Source organism: Erinaceus europaeus, chromosome 7 (assembly GCF_950295315.1).
Source record: "Erinaceus europaeus chromosome 7, mEriEur2.1, whole genome shotgun sequence".
Lineage (NCBI taxonomy): Eukaryota > Metazoa > Chordata > Mammalia > Eulipotyphla > Erinaceidae > Erinaceus > Erinaceus europaeus.
In genome coordinates this window covers 77,704,399-77,718,040 of record NC_080168.1, presented here as the reverse complement: position 1 = coordinate 77,718,040, position 13,642 = coordinate 77,704,399, and the positions used below count along the sequence as shown (strand labels likewise).

At 39.8% G+C, this 13,642-nt stretch overlaps 1 protein-coding gene across 7 annotated transcripts in view; it reads left to right on the top strand.

The window, feature by feature from the left end:
- The window catches only part of ZC3H13 (zinc finger CCCH-type containing 13), a 97,651-nt gene that overhangs the window by 59,986 nt on the left and 24,023 nt on the right, over nt 1-13,642 (top strand). The gene's annotated exons all lie outside the window — the stretch shown is intronic.

Below are 13,642 nucleotides of genomic sequence, written 5' to 3'. Positions count from 1 at the left end.
ATCTTTCTATCTCCCCACCCCTCTCAATTTCACTCTGTTCTCTCCAGTGAAATGGAAAAACAAATGGCCACCAGGAGCAGTGGATTTGTAATGTAGACACGGAGCCCCAGTGATAACCCTGGAGGCAAAAGAAAGAAGGTAGTAGTATAGGACACAGCTTTGATGGGTATGATGTAGTGTAACCCTATTAGTTTATAATCTTGTAAATCACTATTACTAACAAAATTTAAAAGATAGTATTCGGAGCTATACTCCTAATACTAAATTCACTTCTTTACAGTTACCTGACTGTCATAACCTGTTGGTCTGATACTATTACAAAATTCTGTGCATTTTACCCAGATTCACTTTATTTTTACCAATGGGGTCATCTCTGGACTCTGCCTTGCCTACATGATGAATCTTCCACATTTAAAAAAAAATTTTAATTATCTTTATTTGTTGGATAGAAACTGTCAGAAATTGAGAGGATAGGGAGAGAGGCAGAGAGACACCTGCAACACTGCTTCACCACTTGCCAAACTTTCCCCCTGCAGGTGGGGACTGGGTCGTTGTGCGTTGTAATGTGTGCTTAACCAATTGAGGCGTCACCTGGCTCTTCCCATTTTCTCTCCTTTACTTGATAGGACAGATAGAAGAAGGCATATGAGGGGAGAGACAAAGAGGTATTTGCAGCACTGTTTCACCACTCAAGAAGCTTCTCACCCCCCTCCCCTGCAGGTGGGAACTGGGGGCTAGAACCCAGGTCATTGTGCATGGTGACATGTCTGCTTTACTGGATGCATTTCTTACTTTCTTTGTGGTCCCAAGTATCTATCAAAATAATCAAAATCACAGTGTTTCAGATCTTTGAAAATAATATTTTCTATTGCATTCATTCTTTGATTTATTCATCATTTGCCATCCACTTAAAAATAGCATGGACCCCCTGTCAGGCAGTAGCACAGTGGTTAAGCGCACGTGGCACAAAACGCAAGGACCAGCGTAAGGATCCTGGTTCGAGCCCCCGGCTCCCCATCTGCAGGGGAGTCGCTTCACAAGCGGTGAAGCAGGTCTGCAGGTATCTATCTTTCTCTCTCCCCTCTGTCTTCCCCTCCTCTCTCCATTTCTTTCTGTCCTATCCAACAACAGTGACATCACTAACAATAGTAACTACAACAATTTAAAAAAGGGCAACAAAGGGAATAAATAAATATAAAAAATAGCATGGACAATCATGGTAAATTTTATTCTGTGGCCTTGAACCAACCACAGCACAGAGAGGAATCTGTGTATCAAAATTTTGCATGGACCAAACTTGGCAGTTTGAGGTAATGTGTACTAATGTTGCTCAGTTGTATATAAAGGATAGAAAAATAATCACATTAACATTACTGTTATACAACATTCCACGCACAAAAGTAAAACAGTGTGATTTTCCTCTTGTCTTCATTTATACCTCTTTCCATCACCTTCACCTTAAGCATTATTTTAAAACATAACTCAGATAATTTATCATTCTGCTTGTATATATTTTTCTGTGTATCTCTAATGACTCTTAGAAATATAAAATCACTACACAAAGGAGCTGGCCAGTAGCACAGTGGGTTAAGTGCGCATGTGGCGCAATGCACAAGGACCGGCGTAAGGATCCTGATTTGAGCCCCCAGCTCCCCACCTACAGGGGGATCTTCATAGGTGGTGAAGTGGGTCTGCAAGTGTCTGTCTTTCTCTCCCGCTCTGTATCTTCCCCATCTCCATTTTTTTGTCATATCCAACAATGACGACAGCAATAACAATAATAACAACAATGGGCAACAAAAGAGAAAAATATAGCCTGCAGGAGCAGTGGATTCGTAGTGCAGGCACCGAGCCCCAGCAATAACCTTGGAGGCAAAAATAAATAAATAAATAAAATAAAAATCACTACACAAGGACCACATAAGAGAATAATATAATTTTTATTCTTTTTTAAATGTTTTAATATTTATTTATTTTCCCTTTTGTTGCCCTTGTTGTTGTAGTTATTATTATTGTTGTTATTGATGTCATCATTGTTAGATAGGACAAGCCAGACATTGAATTCTGTAAAATGTGGAGCTGCATAAGTTCATAGTGAGATAAATAAAATAACAGATACCTGATGCCCTGTCAGAATCCATTCCAATCTGGCAGTACAACATTAAATGACCTGTCATTGAGTAGAACTTTTATGACAGTGACAAGTATTTCAAGAGTCTCTTATTCCACACACACTTTTTTGAGATGATCTGGGGAGGAGTGTGTCCAGGGAACTTGAGAATTACTTTCTTTCCTTCCTCCCTTTCTTAAGCCTAACTGCTTCCTGTTTCCTATCTTGGTGCAGTCCTTTTTCTTCATCTTCCTGCCAGATACCTCATCCTAGTAGAAACTTATAACTTCAGTTTGCTCTACCAGATGGAGGAGCCAATTGTCTTGATTCTTAAACTGGTATGCATTGTTTCTGGGGTTTACTGTATTTGGAATACAGTTTTACTCCGACAGCTTAAGATCAATCTCCTGATGTCCCAGAAATACCAGGTTCTTGTCTTTTTCTGACTCTTGGTCACAGAAGTAGCTATAGTTTTTAGTTCACTGAGTCATGTGATTGAGCCAGTCTGTAAGAACACTTGAACCAGATTCTGTGAAATCACATTTTTTCAATGGTAAATAGTTTAAAAGTTGAAAAGCACTGAGATATGTATTGACTTAAGTTCTATTATAATATTCTTTATTATTGAGAGTTTTAAAAATGGATGATTTCCACACACATGTAAAAGAAAAAATCTAACCAGAATTATTGGTGTTTGACTTAGTTAGTGATACTTGCACTAGCCAACTAATAGTTTGTTTGAATCAAATCTGCTTTACATATACTATTAAATATTTATAGAGGAAAAATCTTCAGAGAATTTCCTTCAAATGAAGATATCATAAAGAACTCAACAATATGATAAGCCAGAAAGAGAAGGATGAATATGGAATGATCTCACTCATAGAAGCTCAGAAATAAGGACAGAAAGGGAAACACCGAGTAGTACGAGGACTGGGTTTGGTGCATTGCACCCAAGTAAAGGACTGTGCGAGGGGTTACTACTAGAGATGGGGGACTTCTCAAGGAGTGGGGCAGTGGTGTAGTGTCTCTCTTCCTCCTTCCAATCTTCCTTTTTTCACCATGTTTTTAACAAAATGCCAACCAGGACCAGTGAAATCATGCAGTGGGGTTTTCAGGTTCACCATATGGGTGTCGGGTGGGGAACAGTTCTTTGGTGCATGGAGTAGTATTAAACTGTGCTCTTACTAATTTATAGTCTTATAGATCACTATTCCATAAGCCAGTGCAAAAAAAAGGTTGAATATTTCAAGCTCTATAACTGCCTATATTTTAATCTGAGTATATATTTCTTTAGTCTAAGTATAATGTATCACATTTGTGAACTGATTGAACTCAGACCTTGGGATTGAATTGTCTAAGCAGGGTGTGTGTGTATGTGTTGTGTTGTTTTTTGTAATATAAATATATTCTGCTTTAGTCCCTTTTACTTTGTAGTGAAAGGGAGGGGGAGAGGAAATAAGAGCACAGATAGTAGATTGGGAAAACCAAGCCAAGTGGTAGAAGAAGATAGTTTTCATATATGTGAATTTTTTATCTCCAGGACAGCCAGTGAGCAAGTGAGTGAGTGACCCTGGAAATGCTGATTGAGCTGAGCTTGCATGCCACTCTCTCAGCTGTAGGGGCAATGTGAACAACAAGGTATTTCAGATGGAGGTACAGGCATCTGTGGAAAGTTGTTTGTATGCTTCTAAAAACCCCTTCTGTTTCATTAGTTTAATACCCCCTGCTTAACACTGTATTCTATTTACATAACTACTGTATTCTATTTACATAACCACTGCTGCGGTCTATTTACATAAATCACTTTTACATTTACATAAAGCACCACCCTCCCTCCAGGGCATTGGTGGTTCAGTGGTAGAATTCTTGCCTGCTCCGCCCCCTCTCCTTGTCACACCCTGATTTTCACCAGTCACTTTTCTCTCTACTCTCTGTATGTCACATCTTGTTTACACCCTACTTGGAAAGTATGTAAGGACAACATTGTTCATTTTAGTTAGTTGGTACTTGTGTTAGTTTTAGTCTATCTCGGCTTAGATTGCGCTGCGTCCAGCATGAATAAAGAGATACTGTGTACAGCTCAACCATGAGTCCCTGGTCGTCTGTTAACCGCCCGTGAAGCCAGCCCGTCGAAAACAACAGAAAGTCTGGTGAATTCTGCACAAGTATAGGTGGAGTACATTTCCTCTTCTGTTTTCTTTTAGTTTAGTAGACATTTTTTTCCCTTGAGGAAAAAAAACTCAGCAATAATGAACTATCAGAAAAATAGAATGATGCTCTTAAAAGACTTCACAAAAGAAAATAAATAGCTAACAGGCAAATGAAAAGTGCTCAGTGTCACTTATCAAAGAAATGCATATAATGACAATGAGCTATCTACCTCATTTCTTTGAGAATGCACACATCAAAATGATAGTAACAGTGTGGCAAGGATATGGAGAAACTTTCAGGAAATAAGAAGTTGATCTAGTCGATTCCTCAAAATATTAAAAATGGATCTATCATGAAATCTGGCAATTCTATCTGAAAACATCTGAATATACATATATACATACAGCTAGGTTCACCATGATATACACACACACACATTATTGGATAGGTTCACCATGACTGACACACACACACACACACACACACACACACACACACACACACACACACACACACACACACACACACTATTTGATAGAGACAGCCAGAACTGAAAGAGAAGGGAGTGATGGTGATAGAGACTGAGACACGTGGGGTGGAGGGTGGGTGGGGGGTTGGGTGGTAGCACATCAGGTTAAGTGCACATGGTATGTAAAAGATGCCACTTCGAGCCCCCGGTTCCCCACCTGCAGGGGTGTTGCTTCACAAGTGGTCAAGCAGGTCTGCAAGTGTCTTATCTTTCTCTCCCCCATCTTCCCTTCCTCTCTTGATTTCTTTCTTATCCAATTAAAAAAAATAGAACAGAAAAATGGCCCCCAGGAGCAGTGGATTCACAGCGCTGGCAACAAATGCCAATGTAACTCTGTAGGCAAAATATTGGGGGTGGGGGGTAGAGATACCTGCTTCAGCACTCACAAAGCTTTCCCCCTGCAGGTGGGGATAGGGCTCAAACATGGGTCCTTGCATATTGTAACATGCACTCCACCGGATGCGCCACCATCTGGCCCCCACTATGTTGTATTAATTGCCAAGATTTGGGAACAACCCAAGTATCTGGCGACATAGTTGTAGTATATATACATAATGGAATGCTATTCAGCTGTAAGAGAAGATAATATCTTGTCTTTTTTTTTTTTTTTTTAACAATGTGGATGGATCTAAATCATGCAAAAACAAGAGGACAAAGACCCATATCTGGGATTTAAGGAGTAAAGCAAAATTGGGGAGGGGAGGATCACTTACCCAGTAGAGTGCACATTTTACTATGTGCAAGGAGCTGGATTCAAGCGTCCCCCAACCACTACATGGAAACACCTGCTAGAGGAGGGGAACTAACCAAAGAGTGGGACAGTGCTATAGTGTCTGATTTCCTCCTTCACGCCATCCTTTTTTCACCAGTTTTAATTGGAAAAAAAAGCTGCCGAACAGGACCAGTGAAATCATGCTGGCACAGGTATGGAGCTTAAGCTATAACTCAGGTGCCCAGGAAGGAAGGAGAAAGGGGAAAATACAGGGTGGAATATCAATATAGATAGTCTTTTTCAGTGGGTGAGATGGGCAGTATTTATAAGAGGACAGCAAGTCCCAGTGACTTAAATGATAAAGAGGTAGAACTTTGGTGGTGCTTGAGGTGTTTTTTACACATACTTGGGTGAGACCTGTACTAGGAAACCTGTATTCCTCTGAGAGCAAGTCTTTTTTTTTTTCTCCCCTTAATTTCTTTATTGGGGAATTGATGTTTTACATTCAACAGTAAATACAATAGTTTCTACATGCATAACATTTATCAGTTTTCCATATAACAATACAACCCCCACTAGGTCCTCTATCATCCTTTTTGGGCCTGTATTCCCCCCCCCCCCACCCCCCCATCCAACCCAGAGTCTTTTACTTTGGTGCAATATGCCAGTTCCAGTTCAGGTTCTACTTGTGTTTTCTCTTCTGATCTTGTTTTTCAACTTCTGCCTGAGAGTGAGATCATCCCATATTTATCCTTCTGTCTCTGACTTATTTCACTTAACATGAATTTTTCTTTTTTTTTATTAATGTTTTTTATTTTTCTGTTTTGTTGTTCTTCAGCTGTTGTGTTTTGAGTACAAGCCACGCTATGCTAAACACCTTTATGACAAATGCAGTCACCAACCTCAGAAATTACAACAAAAGTAACTGAAGCAAGGATTGATGCAATTCAACCAACACCAGTTAGCCAAACAACACCTCAGGTCCAAGAATAAATAGCAACCAAATCTAAATGAGAAAGAAAAAGGAAAAAAGGGAAAGCAAGAATTGACAGTTATGCAAATTACTGTCCACTGTAAATTCTAGGGATAGCAAGAGGAGAAAGGGAAGTAGAGAAGAGAGACACATACACACAACAGAGAGTCCACTCTGAGTAAGATTTCTTCCCTAAAATAATTCACAAGCGAGCATCAGTGATTTCAGAAAGCAGAAGAAGGAGGAGGGAAGAAAAGATAAATACAAGAAAGGAAAAAAAAAAAGCAGTGAAAGGAAAGAGTTTTTTTCTGTTTTTTTTTTTAATTAGCTAGGAGGAGGAAAAAAGGGGAGAGTGAATGGAAGAGGTAGAATGAGACAAGTTCCTCTGACAATGGACAGGACAGCCAGTCACCTAGCTATGGAAAAAACAATAACAGTTAATTTTGGTCAACCTGAAAAGGAAGGGGTAGCGGGACACGCATATATATAATAGTAATAATAAAATAAAATAGAGTAAAAAAAACCTAACAGTCTGCAGCTTGGCGGGCTCAAGATTAGCTCATGCAGCCTGAGCAGAGAGCAGAGACCGCCAATTGTAAATAAAAAAAACCTCCAGGTAATCTTTCCCAGGCAGGGGTGAGGCTGTGATTGGTCAGATATTTTGTTACTCAACTAGAGCTCCTTCCACTTAGAAAAAGAGAGAGAGAAGGAATCAAATAGGAAAAGAATTGGAATGACATACCTGTTGAGCCAGGAATCTTAGTAAATAAAAAAGCTCAGCGGGGAGCCTGCTAGTAGCAGCTCTCCAGCCCCTGGGGTCTGGTTTGGGGTTGGGGAGGGGTGCACTTCAGGAAAAATCAGAAGATTTCATTTATTTTTCCTCCATTTTCTAACCCAAGATTGAGGTATGTCACCTCCTTGGTGTCACACTTAGGACCCCTTATTCTCTGTCTTGCTGACAGTGTAATACCCTACCTATCCAGCCACTGTTGTCGGGGCTTGTGCCAGCAGCTGCCTCCAAGTCATCAACTTCAGAATTTTTCAAGGTCCATCCAAGATTGGCTTCTTCTTCTAGCGTTTGCCCTTCTTCCGTAGCCAGTCAACAGCGTCAGGTTGAGCCTGATGTAAAGTTTCGAGACCTCCTTTGAATCTGGAGAGGTGGCAGTCATTGACTATGTGGGTCATAGTCTGTCTGTAGCCGCAGGGGCAGTTCGGGTCGTCTCTGGCTCCCCAGCGATGGAACATAGCAGCGCACCGGCGATTGGCTGAAAACAGTGAAGTCACCATTTTTTATAGCTGAGTAGTATTCCATTGTGTACATATACCACAACTTGCTCAACCGCTCATCTAAAGCAACAGTCGTTTATTATTTCTTTGTGAAATATGTCAGGCAAGTGATATTTTGCCACTGAAAATAGTTGACACTGTTTCCATGTTTTTTATATATAATTTTTTAATATTTTCTCTTTTGTTGCTCTTGTTGTTTTTCATTGTTGTAGTTGTTGTTAGGACAGCAAGAAATGGAGAGAGAAAGGGAAGATGGGGAGAGAAAGACCTATAGACCTGCTTCACTGCCTGTGGAATGACTGCACTGCAGGTGGTTAACTGGGGGGCTCAAAACTGGGATCCATAGGCCAGTCCTTTCGCTTTGCACTATGCGCTTAATCCGCTGTGCTACCGCCTATTGCTGGTTCTTTTTTTTTTTTAAGAGTGGATATATTTATTTATAATTGCATACTTTTGACTAATTTTTTCCCATTTCCTACAACAGTAGAAAAACAGGGATAATCTCTCAGCCTAGTGGAGGAAACTGCCAACCTAGGAAATTACAAAGTTCTGAATTTCAAGAGCAACTATAAAATCACTGTGCTTCCTTTTTGCACTGAGTACATACTCAGCAATCAGCACCTCTCCAGTCACTATTACTATACCTTTTTAAGGATGAAAAATAGTATACAGAAAAGTTGAGAAAGTTCCCAGTTTTGTATAGTTAACACTTGGTAGGTGCTGAGAATTCATCTGTTAGCTACAGTGTTTTGGGGAGGGATCTTCTATCAGATCTCCATGGTTCATTTTAATGTATATTTTCCATATATACATATATATGTGTGTGTGTGTGTGTGTGTGTGTGTGTGTGTGTGTGTGTGTGTGTGTGTGTATTTCCAGGGTTATCACTGGGCTTGGTGGCTGCACCATGAATCCACTGCTCCTAGAGGCCATTTTTTCCCATTTTTGTTGCTCTCGTTGTTATTGTTGTTATTGCTGCTGTTGAATAGGACAGAGACAGGAGGGAAGAGAAAGATAAGACACCTGCAGACCTGCTTTACCACCTGTGAAGTGACCCCCCCCCCCCCCCCGTATGTGGGGAGCCAGGGGCTTGAACGAATCCTTACACTGGTCCTTGTGCTTTGCACCACGTGCGCTTAAACCTGCTGTACTACCACCCAGACCCCTTCACCCTTTATTTTTAAAAAGAATAGTAACAGCAGAAAGTGTATAAAGATGCTGTCTTCATGAGCTTAGACTACAGCAGCAGAATACCTCAGATTAGGTACATAAACAACAGACATTCTCTCAGAGAGATGGAGATTTTCAAAGTCAAGGTACAGGTTTGGTTCCTCGTAAAAGCCTTTTTCCTGAGTTATATGGAACTAATAATCTTTTTTATTTATTTATTTATTTATTTTCTCTTGCTCTTGTCTTTTTTATTGTTGCTGTTGTTGTTATTGATGTCGTCGTCATTGGATAGGAAAGAGAGAAATGGAGAGAGGAAGGGAAGACAGAGGGGGAGAGAAAGACACCTGCAGACCTGCTTCACAGTCTATGAAGTGACTCCCCTTCAGGTGGGGAGCCGGGGGCTTGAACTGGAATCCTTACGCCGGTCCTTGCGTTTTTGTGCCACCTGCGCTTAACCCACTGCACTACCGCCCGCCTCCCGGCACTAATAATCTTATCCCACCTTCAGATACCTTTCACTTTGCAAGTTAAGACTTAACATAAGGCGAAATGGCAGATACAAATATTCAGGTTTTTTTTCTTTATTGGGGGATTAATGTTTTACAGTGGACAGTAAATACAATAGTTCATGTATGCATAACATTTCTCAGTTTTCCACATAACAATACAGCCCCCACTGGGTCCTGTGCCTGTTCCAGGACCCCAGAGACTTTTATTTTGGTGCAGTATACCTACAAATACTCAGTCTTAATTTACTTTTTTCTTTTCTTTTAGTCTGAAGCATAGGGAGGAAAATATGGTTAAAATGTTGGGCTTTCATGACCTGTCAGTATGCTGGTGCTTTGACTTTAATGATTGTTTGAATATCCTAGGCTTGAACTGAAGTTCTTTTCTCTGCATTAAATACCATAGGTTTTGAAAAATAATACCAGCAACTATTTTATTAAATAAATTCAACAGACTTAATAATTACTGAAGGGTACTCTTGGACATTTTTAAAACAATTTTGTGTATGCCCCTAGAGTCTTAAAAACCAAGCTTTGGTTTTTGTAGAAGCCCACATATCTAATCAATCTACAACACGTGTTTTCACATTGACTACAGCCTGATAAAATTGAAAAGTGACAACAGTCATTCATATTCTCGGTCTTTATGTCCAGTGGGGTGCATTTAAATCACCATTGATCATGTTTTTCCCAATTTCAGTATGGTCCATTGAGCATATCTCCTCTTACCTATAATTGAATAAATTAATGTTTGAGATAACTGAGTTATGTAAGCTGATAAATCTTTAAAAAATATTTTATTTTTTTATTTTGAATAGAGACATAAGTTGAGAGAGAAGGAAGAGATAGAGGCAGGCAACAGAGAGAGAGATTTGTAGCACTGATTAACTGCTTGTGAAGCTTCCCTTTTGCAGATAGGGATAGGGGCTTGAACTCAAGTCCTTGCACTTAGTAATATGTGCATTTTACCAGATGTGCCACCACCAAATACCAAATGTGACTTTTTTTTTACTTCTTTTACAGTTGATAATAAAATATAATAGTTTGTACATATGTAACATTTCCCACTTTTCCACTTAACAATACAACCCCTACTAGGTCTTCCTCTGCCATCGTGTTCCAAAAACTGAACCCTCCCCCCTCCCCAAACCCCAGAGTCTTACTTTGGTGCAATACACCAACTCCAGTCCAAGTTCTGCTTAGTGTTTTCCTTTCTAATCTTGTTTTTCAACTTCCATCTATGAGAGAAATCATCCCATATTCTTCCTTTTGTTTCTTACTTATCTCACTTAACACAATTCCTTCAAGCTCCCTCCAAGATAGAGTGAAGAAGGGGAATCCACCATTTTTAATGGCTGAGTAGTATTCCATTGTGTGTGTGTGTGTGTGTGTATACACACCACAACTTACCCAGCCACTCATCTATTACAAAATTATGCTGCTGTGAATGAACATGGGTATATACAAATCTTGTATGGGTATGTTTGGTTCCTTAGGACATATCCCTAGGAAAGGAATTGCAGGGGCACAGGGTAGGTCCACTTTTAGCCTTCTGAGAGTTCTCCAGACTGCTCTCCACAGGGTTGGATCAATTGACATTCCCATCATCATTATAGGAGTGTTCCTTTGCACTTTTGACTATTTAAATGAGAATAGAATAACAACTTTCATTAAAGCATGAAGATTGAAGTTACAAGTGACTGTATAGGTAAATTGGTGTTTTAGTTAATTTTTAGTCAGTTGTGTTACAGAAAAGGTGCTTTTGTTTATTTAAATCCTTGTTCTATATAATTCTTTCCTATATGATGTCATGTTCTCAACATACACTTTGTAGACTTGAACCTTTAATTGGTAAGGTTCACTATAATTTTAAAGGTAGCTTTTATAAACAACAGGGCAGTAATTCTTAGCCAAAGATGAGTTTGCCTCTCTGGGGGACATTTGATAGTGTCTGAAGTAATACTTTATTGTGACTATTGTGGTAGGTAGTTGATTATGACTAGTAGTGGGTAGAGACCAGGAATATTGCTAAGCACCCTGTAATGTATGGGGGATATTCCATGTACAGTAGAATCGTATCTCTTCTTTTCTTTCTCTTTGTAATTTTTTTATATTTATTTATTTTCCCTTTTGTTGCCCTTGTTGTTTTTTTTATTGTTGTTGTAGTTATTATTGTTGTTGTTATTGTCTCTCTCTTTTTGCCTCTAGGCTTATTGCTGGGGCTTGGTGCCTGCACTACAAATCCACTGTTCCTGCAGCCATTTTGTTTGTTTGGATAGGATAGAGAAAAATTGAGAGGAAAGGGGAAGATAGGGAGAAAGACAGACACCTGCAGACCTGCTTCAGCTGTAAAACCATGATCCATGCACGGGTCCTTGAGCTTTGTACTAAGTGTGCTTAACCAGTGCCAGTCTTTATCTGAAAGTGAAACTGGGCAGGGGGGAAGTGTGTGTTCGGGGAGGCTACTGGGAACAAGAAAATGTTGAGGTGGAAGGCCCTGGCAGTAGTAACAAAATATTATTGAGAAAACCTTACTTAGGAATAGTAATGCTGGGAGTCGGGCTGTAGCGCAGCGGGTTAAGCGCAGGTGGCGCAAAGCACAAAGACCGGCATAAGGATCCCGGTTCGAACCCCGGACCCCCACCTGCAGGGGAGTCGCTTCACAGGCGGTGAAGCAGGTCTGCAGGTGTTCTTTCTCTCCTCCTCTCTGTCTTCCCCTCCTCTCTCCATTTCTCTCTGTCCTATCCAACAACGACAACAACAATAATAACTACAACAATAAAACAACAAGGGCAACAAAAGGGAATAAATAAATAAAATAAATATTAAAAAAAAGGAATAGTAATGTTTTTGAAATCCTTGTGAATTTTAAAACTAGTTTAAAGAAGCAGTGAATAGGGAATGTTGAATAGGCCTGCAGAATTTTTTTAAATATATATTTAATATTTTTATTACTGGATTGAGAGAAGAGGGGGAACAGACAGAGACACCTGCAGCCCTGCTTTACCACTTGTGAAGCTTTGCCCCCTGCAGGAGGGGACCAAGAGTTTAAACCTGGATCTTTGCACACTAGTGTGTGCACTTACACAGGTATGTCACTACCTGACACACCCCACAGAATTTTTCTTTTCTTTCTTTTTTTAAAACAACATATAACTCTTGAAAGTGAAACTGCACTTAGGATGGGTATGGCACTTACCTGGGTGTGTGATATCTGGATGTAGTTATTTATGTATGAAATATCTTTTTAGTTAATGTACAAATGTGTATTCTAGCTCACTAAGCACATATTTTGTGTATTCATTGTAAACTAGATCTAGGACAAAACATGTTGTAGGAATAATTCATATGTGTTTTATAACATTACAGTTTGGTAATGATAGCAATGAAAGAAGAGTAGAGTTAAACCAGACCTTACTAAATTTTACTTTTGCTGTTCAGGAATATAGGCAAGTTATTGAGAGAAAGACAGAATAGACAGTGTGTTATTTCATTAACCCAAACTCTCTTTCCCTGTCATACATGTGAAGCCAGAGGGCCAGTAGCTTACTCCCCAACAGAGCAGGTGCCTGAACTTGTGTGAGGTCCTGGGTTTGAGCCCCATCATGATGTAGGAGCACCGTGGACAGAACCAGGTTGTTCCATGAATAGTGAAGCACTGCTGTAGTGTCTCCTATTTTCTCTCTAATTAACATTTAGCCTGGGGAAGCTGCTAATCCATAATGTCATGCATGCCTACGGCGCTCATGCTACACATACAGGCAGCATGTGGACAGTGCAGACTGTTTACAAACTGCTTTCCTTTTTTTCCCCACAGGCTTGAATTACAGGTACACTCACAGCTGCCTTTTCTATTTAGATTTTATTAGTTAAGTTTTCTCTGTAGGTTCCTCCCACCCCCACCTTGAAGTGTTTAGAACCAGTATTTTTTTTTAAAGTTCCACTTTCTCTTTTTATTTTATTTATTTTATTGTTGATAGAAATGCAGAGAGAGAGTGTGAGAGAAACACCAGAGCACTGCTCAGCTCTGGTATATGGTGGTGCAGGGGATTGAACCTGGGACTTTTGGAGCCTCAGGTATGAGAGCCTGTTTGCATAACCATTATGCTATCTCCCCCACCCTAGAGCCAGTATTTTTTTTATATTTATTTTCCCTTTTGTTGCCCTTGTTTTTCATTGTTGTTGTAGTTATTATTGTTGT